Genomic DNA, 20,714 nt, shown 5'->3' with positions numbered 1-20,714 from the left:
GGTATGTCCAACAGGTCAAAACAAGCTCAAAACAAAGTGGGCGCTGTGCCCTGATTGGTGTTCTTACTTTGCGCTTCTTTCGTTTTGACATGTTATGTTTTTATACACACATAAACCAAAAGGAACGACAGATTTCACATAATGTGGAGTAAAAAGTGAGATATCTGACTTTGAAATGTAGTGGAGTGAAAGTAAAAAGTCACCCAAAATGGAAAAACATCAGTAAAGTACAGTCATGAAACAAAATACTTAAGTACAGTAACGAATTACATTTACCTCGTTACTGTCCACCACTGTTATGAATACCATGTGACTGAAGCAGCTGCATTTCTAGGAAAAAATCCTAGAGAAAGTAATTTTTTTCCCCAAACTGCTGCAAAATGGGAATAAAACCAAAGGTGTTGCATTTATATTTTTGTTTAGAATAAAAAGCACATTATCCACCTATATATATTACAGCTATAAGAAATTCTGTCTTTTGTTTGTATTGCTTTGTGTTTTTATTTTTTTATTAGTTACAAGGGTTTGATGGCGCCCCAATCATGGAATTACCCAATTAAGATACTCAGGCCAACTAACCATCTAGAACAATGTTGCGGAACTGAGCACTGCGGTCCAGTTTTCCCTGCTCAAACACTCAGGCTAAATCTGGCAATTAACATGAGTTAAAATGCGTGTGTTTGAGAAAATCACCACACTGGGCAGGAATCTGGTCCTCCAGCACTCGAGTTCTGACCTGGAATTAGAAACTAGGTGGAGCATATCGAGCCTCCTAAAGTGACCTGGGGATTGTTTTTAATAAGCCTTGTCCACAAATTAATATATTGAGGCCATAAGTTACATTTCTCATGGCCACAAATTAATATATTGAGGCCGCAAATTAGTTTCTTGTGGCCAAAAATGTATGTATTGTGGTCACAAGTTAAGCTCAACATACTAATTCATAGCCTCGATTTGGTAACTCATGGCCTCACTATAATAGTTTGTGGCCACGCCTTAATAAAACTAATTACCATGTCATCTTAGGGGCTCCGTACATAGATGAATCATTAGCCACGTTTACATGCAGCCTAATAATGTAAAGCAGCTAGAAGGTCTCAAAAAGCAGCACATGATGCCATGTTAAAAAGAGATTCAAATACAGATGCAAAGATACTGATACTGAAATCTGCCAGTCTGGAAAGGGTTATAAAGCCATTGCTGAGGCTCTGGAACTCCAGCGAACCACAGTGAGAGCCGTTATCCACAAAGGGAAAAAACTTGAAACAGAGGTGAACCTTCCCAGGAGTGGCCGGCCTACCAAACTTTCACCAAGAGAGCATCGACGACTCCAGGAGATCACAAAAGAACCGAATATCTAAAGAGCTGCAGGCCTCACGTGCCTCAGTTAAGGTCAATATACAGGATTCCACAATAAGAAAGACACTGGGCAAAAATGGCATCCATGGGAGAGCTGTAAGGCGCTGCTGACCAAAAAGAGTGCAGTGTTTCGTCTTGCGTTTGCCAAAAAACATCCAGATGACCCCCAAGACTTTTGGGATAATATTCTGTGGACTAAAGAGTCAAAGATGGTACTTCTTGGAAGACATATGTCTTGTTACATCTGGCGTGAAGCTAACACTGCATTCCACCATAACATCTTACTGATAGTAAAACATGGTGGTGGTAGTGTGATGTTTCTGGGGCTGCTTTACTTCTACAGGACCTGGACGACTTGTCATAACTGATGGAACCATGAATTCTGCTCTCTGTCAGAAAAGACTGTCAGTTTGTAACCTAAAACTCGTTATGCAACGAAAAAATTATCCAAAGCACACAAGCAAGTCCACCTCTGAACGTCTCAAAAGAAGCAAAATTAAGGTTTTGGAGTGGCCGAGTCAAAGTCCTGACTTGAATCCCATTGAGATGCTGTGGCAAGAACTTAAAAGGGCAGTTCATGCTTGAAAACCCTCCAATGTAGCCAAATTAAATTAATTCTGCAATGAAGAGTGGGCCAGAATTCCTCCACAGTGATGTAAAAGACTCATTGCAAGTTATTGCAAATGTTTGCAGTTGTTACTGCCAAAGGTGGCACAGCCAGGTGTTAGGTTTAGAGGGCAATTACTTCTCACATGCGTGATATAGTTTTTGGATAAATCTTAATCTTCAATAAATGCAACGGTCACTTAGAAGCTGCGTTTTGTGTTTACTATTAAAATTAGTTGGATGATCTGAAACATTTAAATGTGACAAATTAGCAAAAATAGAAGAGATTTTTTTTTTAACAGAACTGTATCTATGATTTTACCTACTGAATAAACTAGCAAACTGAGCTATTAATGTTAAAGTAACCTCTTTATTATGTAATTAATATGAATCATTTATGCCAAACATGTCAAATAATCTACACTAGCTGAAGACGTCAATAAATAATAGATTTCATGTTTAAATTGAAATAATCCAATTATCTATAAAATGAAATAAAAAATAAAAGGAAAAGAGCTAACATTACCAAGCAAATGACGTTTTGTTTATAGTACATTTCAGATGTAGTTTGTAATTGTAATGCTGCATACTGGGGGTGTATTGATACACCAAAAATTGATCGTAAATCAGATTGTGCCAGCTGTGGTCAGATCCCTCTGAGAGCTGAATTTCCTCCACTGTCTATCAGCGCTGCATATCGTTGCTCTACCAGATCTAAACATGTCAGAGAGTCAGAGACTGGAAGACAAAGATCTTGACAGGTTGAAAATGTAGGCCAGAGTGCATCCAGAGAAGTGAGCAGCGCTGGGCAGAAGGTGGAAGAACCAGCGTCCAGTCGCGGTTCTGAAAAAGACGGTGATAGAGATGAGAGTGCTGTTACAGAGAAGCTGGATGGGGAAACTGTTTTAAGGTTCCTCCCGAAGAGAACTGTCAGAGATGGAGAGGCAGGATAAGAGTTGAGGACAAGTGAGAAAAAGAACGACAAAGAAATGATGTGAAAAATGAAACGGTGCTACAGTGAGGCTGGATGTAGTAGAGTTCCTTTTGAAGATGACATCTAGGATAGCTCTCCTCTGTGGGCTGGTGGTGACTGTGAGAGACTGAGGTCACGGTGGGGTCTGGATTCTGGAGACTGAGGTCGCCAAGCAGGATCAAAGGATGGCCACCTTCAGGAAGGTCTTTGATGAAACTGCTGAGAGGGCCTGGGGGACGACGGATCACAGTGATGTAGAGCTTACTGGATTTGGATTTAGTCTCGGCACGAAATTCAATGTGAGACTTGAAGTTGAGGTAGTAGGAAAAGAGTGAATGTCCGAGCGGAGTGAATGGACAAAGCTGTCCCTCAACCTTGACCAGAAGCCCTGGGTTTATGGGAGAATAATAAGAGGACAGCAGGTGTGGAAATGTTCTCTGGGGTGCTGAGAAGTGAAGGAATAGCCTGCTTGTATAAATGGTGATAAGGACAGTTTTGTTTCTATCACTATTTATACAGAACCCTCTGTGTGAATGGTCAGAACCCTCAAGGCTGAGCAAGCAGGAGTTCCTCAGAAGCGAAGCAGGGTAGATGAGCTGAGTGGGATTCCGTCTGCACGCAGAGTTCAACCTGTAATGAACAGCGTTAGAGTAGCTTTAAGAGAAAGCAGAGTTTGGCATGTGCTGAGATAAATAGTTTTAAATCTTTTTCATGACACAGTAATGAAGATAATATGTATTATAAATGTAAGTAAGTAAGTAAGTAAAGTTTATTTATATAGCACTTTTTACAACAGGTGTTGTCACAAAGCAGCTTTACAAGGAAATCAGCATTACAGAAAGAAATCCGGGTCTGAGCCCCCATGAGCGTCGCCAGTGGCGACAGTGGCAAGGAAAAACTCCCTAGGGACCATTCTGTCTAAACTGTGGTCCCATGTGTTCAGACCCCAGATATATACAAGGATAATGTGATGCTTTTTTCAAACCTGAGGCATTAATTTTGATAGTAATAAGCAAAATATATATAAAAATCAGGCCTCAAACACACCTGCTTATCTTTCTGGGTCACAGGAGCCTATCCCAGCAGTCATTGGGTGGAAGGCAGGAAACACCCTGGACGGGTAACCAGTCCATCACAGGGCAGACAGACAGACATATACATTCACACCTAGGGGCAATTTAGCATGTCCATTTGGCCTGACCGCATGTCTTTGGACTGTGGGAGGAAACCAGAGAACCCAGACACGAGAAGACACGCCAACTCCACCCAGAAAGGACCCTGGTCGCCCGGCCAGGGAATCGGACCCAGACCTTTCTTGCTGTAAGGCGGCAGTGCTACCCACTGCGCCATACACTGACCCCTACATTTCAATTTGTGAAAATGATACTTAATTTTTCCATGGTGGTCAAAATGGTGCAGATCAGCCAACAGAGATGGCGCTCTGGTGACTCTAACAGCTCTGGTGGCAACTCAGGCAAACGTCGCTCAGGGACTCAAATAAAGAGAGAGAGAGAGAAGAGAGAAAGAGAGAGAGAGAGAGAGGATTGATTAGCAGGACAGACAGGTAGCTATTGCATCTTGTCATAAGATTCATGCTGGTTGGATGTTTTTTTCTTTCTGCTGTTTACAGAGGCTGCTGTGGCCACAGAAAGTGTTTCATCTGAACATAATTTGTATTGACAGCTGTCAGAATATGAGAAGAAATATTACAAAGTTTTCTGACTTAATGTCACTTATCCCACCTTTAACACATCACCATTAGGAGCTGATGTCAGTTGCAACTCTTTCTAAAGGAGATTCCTCATCTATCAGGTGAGTCTGCACCTGTGTGTGTGTGTGTTTGTCCATCTGTTCATCTCTGATAAATCACTGAAAAATCAGATTAATAACACAGCTCTGTTCACCTTTCCTGTCGGATGTTACACTGCAGTGAGAGCAGCATAAATACAGAGGGGAAAATAGAAATGAGTCACTGGTGTTACTGATCCTCATTGGTGTTACACATAATAAAGGAACACCAGAGACATTTTAATGAATAATGCATTTTACAAAACGGCTGCTACAGAGCATCAAACCACATGTTGTCAATCATGGAATATCCACTAAAATATGGAATTGAATCCATTTGTATTCTATTTTTTCACAGTATTTTTTCATAAAGTCGGTCACACGAGTGACTTCAGCTAAAATCTTCATATGAAATCATGAGCTAAATGAGAAAATCTCTGATAACTGAAAGACACAGTGGACTCACCATGTGCTTTTCTTCATAGATCCTCAGAAAACAGGTAAAGGAAGTCGAGTGATGTCATCAGTGTGACTTTTATTTCAAAATAAGAGATTTTTTTGTTGTAACACCAGTGACACGACTCCTGGGGACAACAACTTTCATTATATATTTTAATATTTATTTGGCATTTGTTTTCTTTATGTCACTTAAATTATATATTCCATAGTCGTGTATAGATTATTGCAGTTAAAATAGCAGAAAAACGTGTTTTTTACTTCAAAATATGGACTCAGCCTTCACACATGACTGTGAGGACGAGCTCTTCTGTGGTGCTTGGAATTCTAGATAATTGATGTAAAAACCTATATTGCTAAATTGATGGTGTAGGAAGGTGTAATTGTTAAAAGAACTTATTGTTTTATTTTAAAATATAAACAAATTGTAACACTAACATGTTTTTTTTTCAAGTATTATATATCTGTAAATGCTAGGGACACAAAAATGGACGTTTCTGTAGAATGACCCAGATAAAGTACAGATAAACTCTGGCAGAAGGAGCAGTCGTGCCATCTGAGCCTCAGAGGAGTGGACAGACAACAGGAATAAGAAAAAAAAGGCAGAAAATGATTCTGTTTTTCCTTTTTCTTCCACAACCCCCCAACCCCCCCCACCCCGTCCTCTCTCTGAAATACGATACTAATTACATTTACTGCTTCGCAAACTGCAGCTGAAATTACAGCACAGTGAAAGGGGAGGGGTAAAGGTCAGCTGGACTAAAACCTTTAAATCCCTAAAATAGACGTCCAGGCCTCTATTAAAAACGCATAAAACAAAATCCTTTCCTCTAAAAGCCTGAAATGAAAGCACCATGACTCCTCTCAAAATCCGGTCACTTCCCTTCTTCTCAGAAACTGCCTCAAGGTCATTCCTTTTTTTCTCTCCAAACTTCACCATTTCCCTCCTCAGTTCAGTAGAAAGGTGACTAATCTCGCTTTCATACAGGAGACGGAAAAAAAAGGACGAATCAAGCGGTTCGGCTGAGACGCAGCAGCAGAAGTTCAGTGAGGGAGGCTTTGATTCTGACTGTGGGTCACATGGTCAAGTTAGTTTTCATCTATTGATTAGTATGCATGTAAAATTATGGGCAAACGTTCTTTTCTTTTTCTAGATGTCTGGCACCTTACGCAGCTGGAACTCACTCACAGTTAGCAGGCTCAGGGTTCTCCACAAGGGGCAGCATTAGCAGTCAAATAGCTTTTGATGCTTCATAAGAGCAGTACGTCTCTTCTCCTCTTCTCTTCTCTTCTCTTCTCTGCTCTTCTCTTCTCTTCTCCTCTGCTTTTCTCTTCTCTTCTCATCTCCTCTTCTTTTCTCTTCGTCACCTTTGCTCTCTTCTCTTCTCCTCTGCTCTCTTCTCGTTTACTTCTCTTCTCTTCTCTTCTCTTCTCTTCTCTTCTCTTCTCTTTTTCACCAGTCTTTTTTCTTCTTCTCTTCTTTACCTTTTATCTCTTCTCTTCTACTCTCTTTTCTTTCTTTCTCTTCTCTTCTCTACCTTTCTTCTTTTTTCTTCTCTTCTCTTCACCTTTCTTCTCTTCTTTTCTCTTCTCTTCTTTGTCTTTCTTCTCTTCTCTTCTCTTCTATTCTCTTCAGCATGTTAATGTACTTTGATACTTGGCCTGGTTGAGTTTTAGTGAGTGTTATTATTTGCTTTGTGTGTCCTTTAGGATGGTTTCCTGAAGGTCACTTTTTGATCAAATTACTGTGGACTCACTGTGTGTGTGTGTTGGTATGTGTGTGTGTGTGCGTGTGTGTGTGTGTGTGTGTGTTTGTGCTACATTAAAAACTCATCTCTGCGTGGCCGGCATGCTAGTGGTGTGTTTCATTTTAAAATATGAACTGCAGTCTTTTCTGCTGACCTCCACTCTACTGTGTGTGTGTGTGTGTCTGTGTGTGTGTGTGTGTGTGTGTGTGCGTGTGTGTGTGTGTGAGAGTGTGTGTGTGTGTGTGTGTGTGTGTGTGTGTGTGTGTTTGTGTTTCTGTGTGATGTTTCAGTCTGGAATACAGGGCTGCGTTAAACACTCATTATCTTTTTCACTCCAAAACAGCTGTGGAGTGATCACACACTCACACACACCTTCATTCAGGCTTTAGGCTTCTGTATCATTTGATCTGTCAGTATCAGTGAGTTCAGTGAGAGAAAGAAAAAATCAGAAGGTGGATATTTTTAGTAGTTCATATTTTTTGCGGTTTTATTATTGCAATCAATCTGGACATATTTATATATAAGTGTGTCGAGTAGGGAAAACAAAAAAATGTGCATTTTTCAAAGAAATCTGCAGGGATATTTTTCCACACCTCCAAATCTGGTCACATTTTCTGCTTCTCATGATCCAAATAGTCCCAAACACATTCAGTGATGTTGAGGTCTGGACTCTGGGGTGGTCAGTCCATTGTTCAGCTTCTTTGTTTGATGTGTCCGTCTCCTTTTCTCAGTGAGGTTCTTCTTGACAGCTACACATCCTTTCAGACCCATAGCACTGAGTCGTCTTCTCACAGTGGAAGGATGGACAGAAACACCTGGATTTTTCAGATATGAAGCAATAGTGGAGCTTGATAGGGACAGTTTTGGTGTCTACCAGGTCTTGCATGATTGTAAGGAATCCCATTGTCTCTTTAGCATTTAATCATTTTTTCTTTTAAATCCAGGTTTGGAAATGTGTTTATTTTCCTTTGACTTGATCACCTCACTTATACAAGTGGATAATCTTGTATCTGATCTCCTCACAAAATGATAACTTGTGGTTACTGGCCATTTTGTCTGAAAATGAAATAAATGAAGATCCGATCTGTGTACAGTGCTGTATATGTAGAACATGATGAAAAATCTGTTGATGAAAAGTCAACGCAAGCGTGCCGTACGCCTGAGAAAATCCTTGCCTGTGATTATACAGACCTCGTGTCAGTCTGCTGTAGAGACGACCCCAAGGCCCCTTCATATTCCTCACAAAGCTAAATAAACATGGCAGAGCTCAGTGATAAGTTCCCAGAAGGCCAAAAACCTACACTACTGTTCAGAAAACATCAAGAAAAGAAATAAAAGTGAATATTGGAAGACAGAAAAAGACTAAGGGCCTGTTTACACCTTGCATTGTGATTTTGGTCATCAGATCACATTTTCACCAACATAAAGAGCCAGTTGTAAACACCCCCAGGACTCATTGTGACCGGATTATGTTTGGATCACACAAACAACATTCAGAGATGCTCAGAGACGGAGTTTAAATGGAATGCATTTTCATTATGGAGAATATGCGAGTCTGAAGTTAGCCTTGAACCAAGTGCCTTCATGTACTCCAAGTCATGACAGCCAAGCCTGCCCACTCGTATCGTAACAGGGGAAAGAATAGATAGATAAAAGTAAAACAGAAACAACATATGTGTTGATGTGCTTTTTGCGAGAAAAAAGTTTTTGAAGTGGAAACAGAAGCCTTTGCAGCAATCCTTTTAAAACAATAACGTATAAAATATACAAAAAAATTCTCTAACTTTCTCTTTAAAACTTATGCTAACACTCAACAACCATGTGCTCCTCAAAGCAACTGAATCAAGAAAATAAAGCTAATTGATGCTTACAAATTAGGGGAAACCTATAAAAATCATGTGTTTCCAGCTCCATCCAACATGTCATTTTTGGATTTTTTCAAGAAATGGCAGTTAAGGGGAACTGCGGAAGTCAAGACAAGATCTGAAAGACCAGGAAAACACTCAAATAGAATTGCTCATATACTGGCCAGAAAGGTTTAGCTGACAACTGGAGTGGTAGTGCACCGTGCAACCATCTGCATGCATGCATGAGTCGTCAGAAGGAAACTTTACTTGCGAGTCAACATCTGAAGCATGCAAAACAACGTCTAGATAAGCTGGAGGCATTTTGGAAACAAGTTCTGCAATCCGAATCACCAAAGGTATGTTTGGAGCATGTTGCATGAAGCGCAGGGCCATGTTGACTGTGTCATTGACAGACCTGTTAGCTCTGTATCGAACTGCAGGAGCTCCAGCAGAGGGTCTGTAATGGCCTTCATGTGGGCTAGACTTGCCGTTCAAAGACCTACAGAGGTCAGAGCTACTGGTCTGTAGTGGTTGAAGTTTTGAAGCATGTGGGAACAGATCAGTTCCAGTGATCTGTTGAAGATGTTTGAAAAAAAAATGGTGATAGTTGACCAGAACAGTGCTTTAGACTGAATGGAGAGACTAAGTCTGGCCCTGGAGCTCTTCTCACCTCTTGTCTACTGCAGAACGTGTTGGCGTCCTACTTATTGATGGTGAGATAAGTGGGAGCAGAGGTGACAGAAGGTGCCAGGGTGTGGGAGGAGGGCAGGGGACTGGGAGAGAAAGGGAAGGGCCTGTCCTTTGCGCATTCAGATGTGCAGTAGAACTAATTCAGGTTACTGGTGATCCAGCAGTTGTTCAGGATAAGGGAATTTGGTGATCTCTTAGAGGCCTTTCCTGTGGTTGAAATGCAGCTATCTTTGCAGAAACTGATAGCACGGCATCCATGTGTTAATCTAGTCTCTCTGACGCCTCTTCAAAAAACAGTTTGTGGATGCAAAGCAGTCCTGTAGCTATTCAGTGTCTTTACTGTTCCACCTCATCACTGTGGTGGTGACAGGTTTGTCACACATATGATGGCAAGATAAGCATTTTTAACAGTGGTGCAATGGTTTAAAATGTTCCTTTCAATCGTGGCACAAATGACGTGTTGTCTGTATTTAGGCAATTCCACACCTTGTCATCTGTTAAGCATGGAAGTGGATCTATTATGCTTTAGGGTTATTTGGCAGCCAGTGGTACCAGAAACATGGCACAGATAGATGGAAAAATGGAATCCATTAAATATCAGCAAATTCTGAATGCAAATGTGACACAGTCAGTCAAGGCAGTGAAGCTGAAAAGAGGCTGGCTTCTACAACCGGACAATGATACAAAACATATCTCAAAATCCACCATGACCTACTTCACGAATGGCCCTCATAGTCGTGTGAACATCACTGATAATCTGTGGGTAGATCTTAAACATGCTGTGCAAGCCAGGCAGCCTAAGAATGCAGCACGACTGGAAGCGTTGTGCAAAGACGAGTGGGTAAAAATTACTGGCCTTTGCAAGATGTGATGTCTAGAGGCTAAGGAGGTGTTACTAAGTGCTGACTTAGTAAGGTGTCCAAACTTTTGCGCATGCCACCATAGCTTTATTTATTATTAATTTCTGTTAATCAAATATAAAGTGACGTCAACCTAATGTTTACTTTAACTTCAAAAATTAACAAAATATGCCATGTAGCCAGGGCTGCCCAAACTTTTGCATATAACTGTACATATCTTGCAAACTTTAATATGCAGATTTATCCAGTTTTATCCTCAAATTTGATGCACAGTGAAAAAAGAAAAAAATAAAACATCTAACAATAATGTAGAGGGAGCAAACATGTCATATTCTATTGCCCCCCCTCCCTGATCTCACATCACACACTTGCCCACATTCTACTTCCTAAATATTAGATCTTCTACCTGCTTAATTGCAGTGATCCGTGTACACCAGGTGTGTTGCCATGGGTAGGCCTGGGTGGACCTGGGTGGGCCTGGCCCCATGCAAATTGATCACAGGCCTGTAAAATTGCAGCCATTTCATTTCTTAGAAATACCGACTTTCACCGTAATTCATGTTTCACTAGTTCTTTTTCTGACATACAATATTATACTACTATAATAACACTAACAATAACAACTATTCAAATAAATGCAAATGTATGTGCAATAAAAGGTTATTATTTATTTTTGTGAAATTACATTATATTTCTGTAAATTAACAACAGCAGTGTTAAAATACAGTATCTGTATGGTTTATTTACATGCATTTAACTGTCAAAAACAGGTACTGATTAAATTTAACAGGGCTCAATTCCTCAATGCTTTTTTCCAGCGTAGGATAATTAGGTTTAGGTTTTTAAGTTTGCTGTGTTGTATTTCCTCATTTTTGTAGATCTCAGTTATCTGATTTTAACTCAGTTAACCGTGTCTGTGGTGAGGAGACTAATGCTTTATAGTGAAGGATGTTGCAATGTTGTTTGGGTTTATGTGAATCCCGCATTCTATGTGATGCCGACACAGCCTTGCTATTGTTTTGTATCACTATTTGGCAGAAGCATTGGTATAGGTAGGGTCACCGCTGTTAACAACTGACTCTAGCCTAATGTCATGATACTGTGGAACATTTGGAAGTTTTTGGAAATTAACCAAGTTGGCCAACTTGTTTTTTTAACAGGGCTACTCAAAAATGTATTTCTCCGTACTCCATATCTTGGTAATGCTTTTTATTTACACTCCCTTACATTTTAGGTTTTAACCAGGAAAGTGTGTGCTGCAAACTCCAAAGTACTAGGCAATTATTTTGATGGTAACTAAATTACACTGAAATGCCAAACTGTGACTGAAAAAGGAAGCAATAATTCTTACTATGGTTTTACTGAGCTCTTACCATTTTCTTCAGACAACTACAAACCCAGTTCCAAAAACGGTGGGTCTACGGGATCTCCACTGTCATATTTTGTGCTTCATAATTTGCTACATGTTTGATGGGAGACAGGTCTGGACAGCAGAAAGGCAAGTCTAGCGAGTCATGCACTCTCTTACCATGAATAAACACAACATCCATTATTGTTAAAACAATTCGAAAGATGGAACCTCAGACCACAGCACATTTCCACTGCATCAGTCCACCTCAGATCAGCTTTAGCCCAGAGAAGTCGGCGGTGTTTCTGGATATTGTGGATATATGACTTAGTACAGTCTTAACTTCCATTTGTGGATATAGTGACTGATGGTGTTTATTGACAAGGGTTTTCCAAAGTGTTCCTGAGCCCATGTCATTACATTTATTACAGAAGCATGTCAGTTTTTAATGCAGTGCCATCTGTGGGATTGAAGGTCACAGGCCTTGCTGTTTATGCAGAGAGTTCTCTGGATTCTCTGAATCTTTTGATGAAATTCTGCACTGTAGAGGGTGAAATACCTGAAATTTGTGCAATTACTGATTGAGTGATGTTATTCTTGCAGTGTTGGCACATTTTTGGCAAAGCAGTGAACCTCAACCCATCCTCTCTCATAAAGGACTTGACCTTTCCTGGATGCTCCTTTTGTACACAAGCACAATCCTCACCTGTTTAAAATGTTTTTTCACAATGTTTCTAGTCTTAAACTGCTCCTGTCACATTTTTTCTTTTTTGGAACATTTTACCAGCCTCAGTTTTAGAAGGAGTGCGTATTTACAAAAAAACCCCCAAAAAATCAAAAGGTAAAGCATGAAATACCGTGTCTCTACATTTTTTAAATTTAAATAAAGATGAAAGGGAATTTGCCAATCACTGTTTTCTGTTTTTACCTGCATTTTATCTACTAGCTACTTTTTTTAAAATTGTGTTTGTATCTTTATACTTGGTTTTACCATCATCATAACATACCCTGTACTTGGAGGTGTTTCTGATCTGGTAAATACCTAGAACTATAAAAGAAAGCATTCCCCATATCTGTTTATCAATGCACACTATATGTCCAAACATTTGTAGACACATGCTCATCCAGCATTTCTTCTGAAATCACAGTTATTAATAAGGAGATTGCCCCAGGTTTGCTGCAGTAACAGCCTTTACTCTTCTGAGAAGGCTTTGATGTTGGAACATTGCTGTGAGATCTGGATTAGTTGATTAGAGATGATTAGTTCTGATGTTGGATCACAAACGACACTCCAACTCCAGCACCAAAGGTATTGGATGGTGCTCCATCTGTCCAGAGAGCTGGGAGGCTTTATGACCCTCTAGCTGGGCATGGTGACCTTAGGCTCATGTCCGGCTGCTGTTCCATTATATTAGCAGTGCTTTTTCTGTATATATTATACAGGTTGTGTATCTGCAAGTGAACACCTGTGTCAGCACTGGGTGCGTCTTTGAGTAGCTGAATTCACTAATTATTCTATGGGCCCATTAAATTTGCATAAGATAGACAGGAAATTTCTCTCAGGGGCTCTGGTCTTTGCTGTTGTTCATAGGTGATAACATTTTTGGACCATCAGGACCAACAGGGTGTGAATTTCTTTATGAAAAAATAAAAAGGTGTCTACAAAACATGTTGTAAACCTGTAACATTGCTAGTGAAAATAACACCAAAAGTGATCAGTTGAGAGTAGATTGAATGTTTCATTCAGTTGACATAATGCAGGGGGTGTGCTTTGAGTGCATGGCGGGAATCCAGGTGGGGACTTGATTATAAAGTGTTGTTGTTCTTCACCTATTTAACCACTGGGGTTCTAGTTTTACACCGCGACCCAGAAGGATAAGCGGTTTAGATGATGGATGGATGGATGGTTCTAGTTTTACCTATGGCACCTAAACTTTTAAAATTTTCTGGATTTTTTTGCTAAAACCACTCGGTGGTGCTGTTGCACTAAAAATTGTTAGTGCTGATGTCCTGTTGAGACCACTATGCTCTGCTCCACACCAACCTATACATTATGAAATACTCATACTTCTTGGCCATCATGTACATCTACCATATAGGTGCACTTGTAGTTTTATAGTTGTACACAGCAGCCCATTGTCAGAAAAAAGATGTCAAAAAAAGTACTGTACAGATTCATTCTTGTCCCACAAGATACAAACCATATAAATGTACCCTCCAAAGTATAACATGGTCTTTAAGGCCCAATTCTGTTCCGTAAAGGTGCACTACATTCATCTTCCCAAGGGACCGGTGCATTTTTGTAGCTTCATGAGAACTTTTTTGAAAAAGAAAAATGAAATAAAAAGCCTGCTGTCAAGACCAGGAGTGTGGAGGTAATGCAACTCAACATATATTTATATTATATATAACTGCAAAGGAATATGGTACAACTACATTGATCAGCCATAACATTAAAACCACCTCCTTGTTTCTACGCTCATTGTCCATTTTATCAGCTCCACTTACTATATAGGTGCACTTTGTAGTTCTACAGTTACAGACTGTAGTCCATCTGTTTCTCTGCATACTTTGTTAGCCCCCTTTTACCCTGTTCTTCAGGGGTCAGGACCCCCATGGACCCTCACAGAGCAGGTACTATTTGGGTGGTGGACCATTCTCAGCACTGCAGTAACACTGACGTGGTGGTGGTGTGTTAGTGTGTGTTGTGCTGGTCTGAGTGGATCAGACACAGCAGTGCTGCCTCACTGTCCACTCTATTAGACACTCCTATCTTGTCAGTCCACCTTGTAGATGTAAAGTCAGAGACGATAGCTCATCTGCTGCTGCACAGTTTGTGTTGGTCATCCTCTAGTCCTTCATCAATGGTCACAGGACGCCGCCCACAGGACGCTGTTGGCTGCATATTTTTGGTTGGTGGACTATTCTCAGTCCAGCAGTGACACTGAGGTGTTTAAAAACTCCAGCAGCACTGCTGTGTCTGATCCACTCAGACCAGCGCAACACACACTAACACACCACCACCACGTCAGTGTTACTGCAGTGCTGAGAATGATCCACCACCCAATAGTACCTGCTCTGTGGGGGTCCTGACCATGGAAGACCAGGGTAAAAGGGGGGCAAACAAAGTATGAAACAGATGGACTACAGTCTGTAACTGTAGAACTACAAATTGCACCTAAATCGTAAGTGGAGCTGATAAAATGGACAATGAGTGTGGAAACAACATGCAGAGTGTAAAAATGTACCACCTCAGTGAAAGTTAATTTTCTGTGATTGTGCCCTGTCCATCTGTGAAAAGGGACCACCAAGACTGAACAGATACTATTTGAGTAGTGGTTCATTCTCAGCATGGCAGTGACACTGACATGGTAGTGGCCTGTCATTGTGTGTTACACTGGGTCCTCTTATTGGCTACCTTATTTGACACACCTACTTTGTTGGTTCACCTTGCAGGTACAGAAAGTGTAGCTCATCTTTTTTTCACACACAATTTGTGTCAGTCATCCGCTGTGGCCACAGGAGCACTGTTACTGGTAGAATATTCTCAGCCCAGCAGTGACACTGATGTGTCCCGGCAACTCCATGGCGCCACTCACACGAGCATGACACACACTACCAGGCCAGCGTCACTGCTGAGCTGAGAACGGTCCACCGCTCGAATAATGATTTGTCAGCGATAGTCCTTTGGTGGTCCCTTTCCAGTGATTTACAGGGTAGAGGGGGGTCTGATCGATTGTACAGTATAAGATGGGCTACAGTCTGTAACTCTGAAACTACAAGATGCTCCTATATGTATGTACATACTTGAATTCATTGATGGCCAAGGAGTGTGAATAATTCAAGTGGTGTTTCTGTTATATTGCACATGCTCTGCACTGTGCTGAGCCAAAAAAAGTGAGAAAGAGAGATAAAGATAGAGAGCAAAGTGACGATAAGGAGAAAGAGAAAGGTAAAGCTGCTGATGGAGGGCTAGCGCTCACAGAGTCAGACAGAGAGAAAGAGAGAGAGGGAGGGAGAGGGAGAGAGAGAGAGAGAGATGAAAACAGCAAGATCTGAGCTGCAAAGAGAGATAGAGAGATAAAGAGACGGAGGGTTGTAGGGTTGCGGTCAGTGTAGAGTGGTAAGTGAGCAGAGCAGAGCAGTCAGTGTGGACAGTGTAGAGAGCAGAGCGGTCAGTGCAGAGCAGTCGGTGCAGAATGGTCAGAGCAGAGCACTTGTAACTGTGATCACAGCAGTTAATGCAAAGTGGTCAGAGTAAGGAGGTCAAAATGGGTAGGTCAGAATGGGCAGAGTAGAATGGTCAGTGCAGAGCAGTCAGAGTGGACAGTACAGAGTGGTCAAAGCGGGCAGTGCAAAAGCAGAGCAGTCAATGCAGAGTGATCAGAATGCACAGTGTAGAGCCAACAGTGCAGAATGGTCAGTACACAGCAGTCAAAGTGGACAAAACAGTGGTCAAGGCAGACAGTGCAGAGCGATAAGAGCAGGGCAGTCAGTGCAGAGCAGTCAGAGTGGACAATACAGACTAGTCAAAGCGGACAATGCAAAAGCAGAGCAGTCAATGCAGTGTAGAGTGATCAGAGCAAATTGGTCAGTTCAGAGCAGTCAAAGTGGACAAAATAGTGGTTGAAGCAAACATTGTAGAACAGGCAGCGCACAGAGTGGTCAGTGTAGAGCAGTCAGAGCAGTCATTACAGAGTGGTCTGAGAGTCAGTGCGGAGCAGTTAGAGCAGTCAGTACAGAGTGGTCAGAGAGTCAGTGTGGAGCAGTTATCTATTCTGACCGCTTCTCTTTAAAGCTCTCTGATCAGGATTAGGATTAGTTTTAGGACAGTGCTGGTGATTTCCTGCTTCACCACACCTGATCAGATCAGCGGGCCAGTATCCGGACCTTAATGAGCTCAAGTACCAGCAGAAAGAACATCGAATTATGCAGTGGATGGGGTCCCTGGGTTTAAGAACCACTGATTTAGGATTAGGATTAAGATTAGGATTAGGATTTTCTCTCAGCAGAGAGTCACTGTGCTGGAGCAGCAGAAGGCAAAGAGCTCATTCTGGTTGTTTTTTGTTAGGTTCTTGGTTATGAAGTTAAATTTGAGTTACATTTTTGAGTTTGAGTTCAGGTTTGGATTAGTGGTAGATTGGGTTATAAATGTATTGCACTGTGTGAGAGGGAATCAGTGGAGCTGTTGCTATGCCAGCATTGCCTCACTGACCAGGTGCAGAATTTCTCAGCACTGGACCTTCACCCCTCTGTGCACCTGGACTCAGGAGTAAGTGTATTTGTAATTGTAGCTGTGATGGTTCAGAAAGTGGAACTGTTCAAAAAAGTTCAAAATTCAGGTTCACTTAGACTTGTGGCCCAAACAGTACAGGTTTCAATGTGGAAAAGTAGTGAAAATCATAATAATAACCATAATAATGTTTAGAAAGCACTATTCTTAGACCCAAGATGTTTTACAAGATTAAAAATGATAAAATAGAGAACATATCAAGAGGCACAATACAACGCGGACACAAAACATTAAAAGACGTAAAAGAGATCAATAAAATGTGAAAATAGAGATGCAGCAAAATTTCAGCCACTGAAAAAAAGAAAGAAGGCTAAAAAAATCCCTGTTTATCAGTATCAGCATCCGTGATATCGGCATCTGAGTGCTGTCACTGTGTTACGGCCAATCAAATCATTATGCTGTCCGCCAAGCGCCGCCTACTTTTCTCAACCCTCAATTTACTGCACAGCAACCGCTGCTATCTGCCATTGCCTCAAGCCTTCGGTTCATTATCAGTGTGCCAGTGTTTGAACTGAAGCTGGAGGTTAAAAGATGTAACTGGGTCCGTTTAAAAGTGAGATTCTGTCCTGTAAAGCATGTGGTTTTCTACACATCCAGTTTTACTACAGAGGATGACACAGCTGTTGTGAAAACATCTAACATTACCGCAGTGAATCAAAGGTAAGACATGACTGGATCATAAACATTTTTATCTGTGTGTTGGTGATGACTAGGTTTAGGTTTTTAAGTGTCCTGTTGTTTCCTCATCTTTGCACACCTCAGCTGTCTCTGACTCTACATCTCAGTCTTGTCTTTTTTGGGCTCACCCACTGTGCCAGTGTGATTTTTGCTGGGATGAGAAGTTTTTGAAGTTTGCTGTGCTTTTTTCCTCACCTTTGTACATCTTAGCTGTCTGATTTCAGTTAGTTTGGTTGGCAAACATGCCTTTAATGAGCAGATGCATATTTTATAGTTTTAAAGGTGATGCAGTGTTGGTCGTGTTAATGTGAATGCATTATTTTGGTTAATTTCCAGAATATGGGGATGTTCTAGGGTGGAAGTGTTGGAATAGATAGGGTGATGACTGCATGGAATTGGCTATTGCCTGATGTCATGACATGGTGGGACATTAGCAGGTATTGAAATTGGCCTCATTTTTCACAGACCTTCCCAAAAAATTAGTTCTGCTTACGCCACTGAATTAAAGTCTCTGCTAGCATGGCAACCCCATCTGTAGCCACAGTTTTAAAAAAGGAAAAAATAGGGAAAAAAGGACACTGAGGACACTGGACATCAAAGACACATACTTTAGCCAATATACTGCATTATTTTCTAACATTTATTTAATTCTTATATTTTATGTAATATGTGAATCATGTAGGAGGACTGGATACAGTTTGGTCCATTTGTGATGTAAGTGTGGTTTTAAGTGAGGTTTTAAAAGAAGAAAAAAGCTTGTGCAGTCATGGCTGTATTGAGGAAGATCATACAGATCGGTACAGGTGGCACTGCTCGCTCTGCTCCCACAATGGACTGTTTAGTGTAGGGAACAGAAAGCAGACCTGCACTGGAGGATCGACGTGAACGAGATGGTATGTAAGGATAAAGAGGTTCAGAGAGATACGAAGGAGCAGGACCATTCAGTGTGTGCAGGCAGTTATGTAACTGAAAAAGAACAGGAATAATACGTACAGATTTCTTTGAATGAGCAAGATTGTTAAAGCACTCTGCAGAAAGACCGGAAAATATAGAGTTGCAGTGGCTGTAGATGAAAAAGTGATAAAAGCGAGGACCAGAAGTTCTTTGTCATTCAAGCTGAAAGAGGACCAAAGATGAGCAATGGACAAATGTACATGAATGCTGCTTTACTTGTAGAGATATGTGTCTGGGAGGAGAGTATATGATGGAAAATACTTCTAAGAATATGACTACTTTCCCTAGAAGGAGCTGCCATAGAATGTACCAACACAATTTTTATCAGAACTTAGCTTAAGGACGTTTGATGCCATTCAGTGGTTAATACTAAGGACATTTATTAGGGAGACAGGTGGAAGAGAAGCTGTGAGTTGAGTGCTGTCGTATTACTGAAATTGTAGCATATGTTGCTGAATGATAGCATCTAAAAGGATTGTATACATGACAAATAGAAGGGGGCCTAAAACAGAGCCCTGCGGAACTCCACAGGCTACTGGAGAGATGTGAGCTTTATACTTACTAAAAGAGACATACTGATGTCTATCAGTGAGTATGAACCTAAACTAGGCTAGAGCAGAATAACATGTACCTATTATGGAATGGAATATGGTATGAAAGATGAGAAAGTAAGACCATTAAGAACAAGAAGAAGTAAAATATTAATAAAACCAGCGTCAGCCAAAATGGGGAGGGTCACTGGGTGGTCTTAGAAGGGCAGTATCTATGCTATGGTGAGAGTGAAAACCTGGAGGAAAAGGCTCATTATTAGACATATGTGCCTGAAATTGAGAAGCTACTACCTTCTCTATGAATGAAAAGGATAGGCATCCAACTACTAAGAGCAGTAGAGTGACAGTGTGTATTTCATGTGTTTGTGTGTTGAGGTATAAAGGTGAAAAGATAAGTCGCACCATTATCTTGCCCAAACACACACACACACACACACACACACACACACACATACACAAAGGCAACATCCATCAGAGCAGGCTTTGCCCTTCGTTTAACATTGCTCCTGGCCTGTGCAGGTAATATATTTGTTTGTAGATTAGAACTTAAATCAATAACCTTTAGGTCTCAGAGCACTGCTCAGGTAATGGAAGCTGACAGGCTGGGAATTAGAATTTGATAATGACAACTCGATATTTCCTCACACACACCCCTGGAGTGTGTGTGTATGTGTGCTCCCGCCAGCCTCCTCCAGGCGTTCTTCGTTTCCTGTAAATCTGTTTCTTAAAAACATCCTCAACCCTTTCGGCCCCGAGAGCGAGAATGTAACCAGTATGAGTTTAAAATCAGACTCTACTCAGACCTCTTTACACTGTCTCCTGTGTGATTGTGTATGTTTGACACACACTCTGTGATTACAGTTAGTTTAACAGACACTTCTCTGTGTATCCCCAGCAGCAGCTACATGGGTAACAAAGAGCACTGAAAACAAATGGTTAGGTGTGCTGTGATGTAGACATGTATGGCGCAATGTCAGGATCTGGGCCCATATTCCTGATGCTTCCCAGAATAGGACTGCTGATCTGAGATCAGAATTTCCTATTACTGGTTACTCTGAGGGTGCTTTCACACCTACTTTGTTTGGTCTGGACGTTCAGACTTTTCAGTTTGGTCCAAACCAAAATAGCAGGTGTGAAAGTTATCTCACTGCAGGGGTCCATGCCGCCAAGGACCTCCCTGCCATCTCCCACTGCACCGGTCCTCCATGCTGGACCCTGCAGGGCCCACCTGGTCCCCCCACATTGCCTTTTTAAGCTGAGCCCGGCCGGGTTATGTGGGCTGCCTGGCCACCAGGCGCTTGCTGAGGAACACTACCCCCAAGCCTGGCTCCAGGGGTAGGTCCCGGTAACACTCTCCTGGGCAGGATACACGATTTCCTTCGTCCCTTGGTCATGAAAGATTTTTGGATCGAGTTAGTCTGGGTCTTCACTCCAGTGCTGTTCGCCTTGGGAGACCCTGCCAGAAGTATACTGCTCCAGATGACTTAGCTCTGAAGATCCCTAGACACACAAGCCCTTCCACCACAGCAAGGCCCTGACCCAGGAAGGGACCCTTTACCGCGA

This window comes from Colossoma macropomum, unplaced genomic scaffold (genome assembly GCF_904425465.1).
Source record: "Colossoma macropomum unplaced genomic scaffold, Colossoma_macropomum, whole genome shotgun sequence".
Lineage (NCBI taxonomy): Eukaryota > Metazoa > Chordata > Actinopteri > Characiformes > Serrasalmidae > Colossoma > Colossoma macropomum.
Note: the sequence above shows the minus strand (reverse complement) of the source record.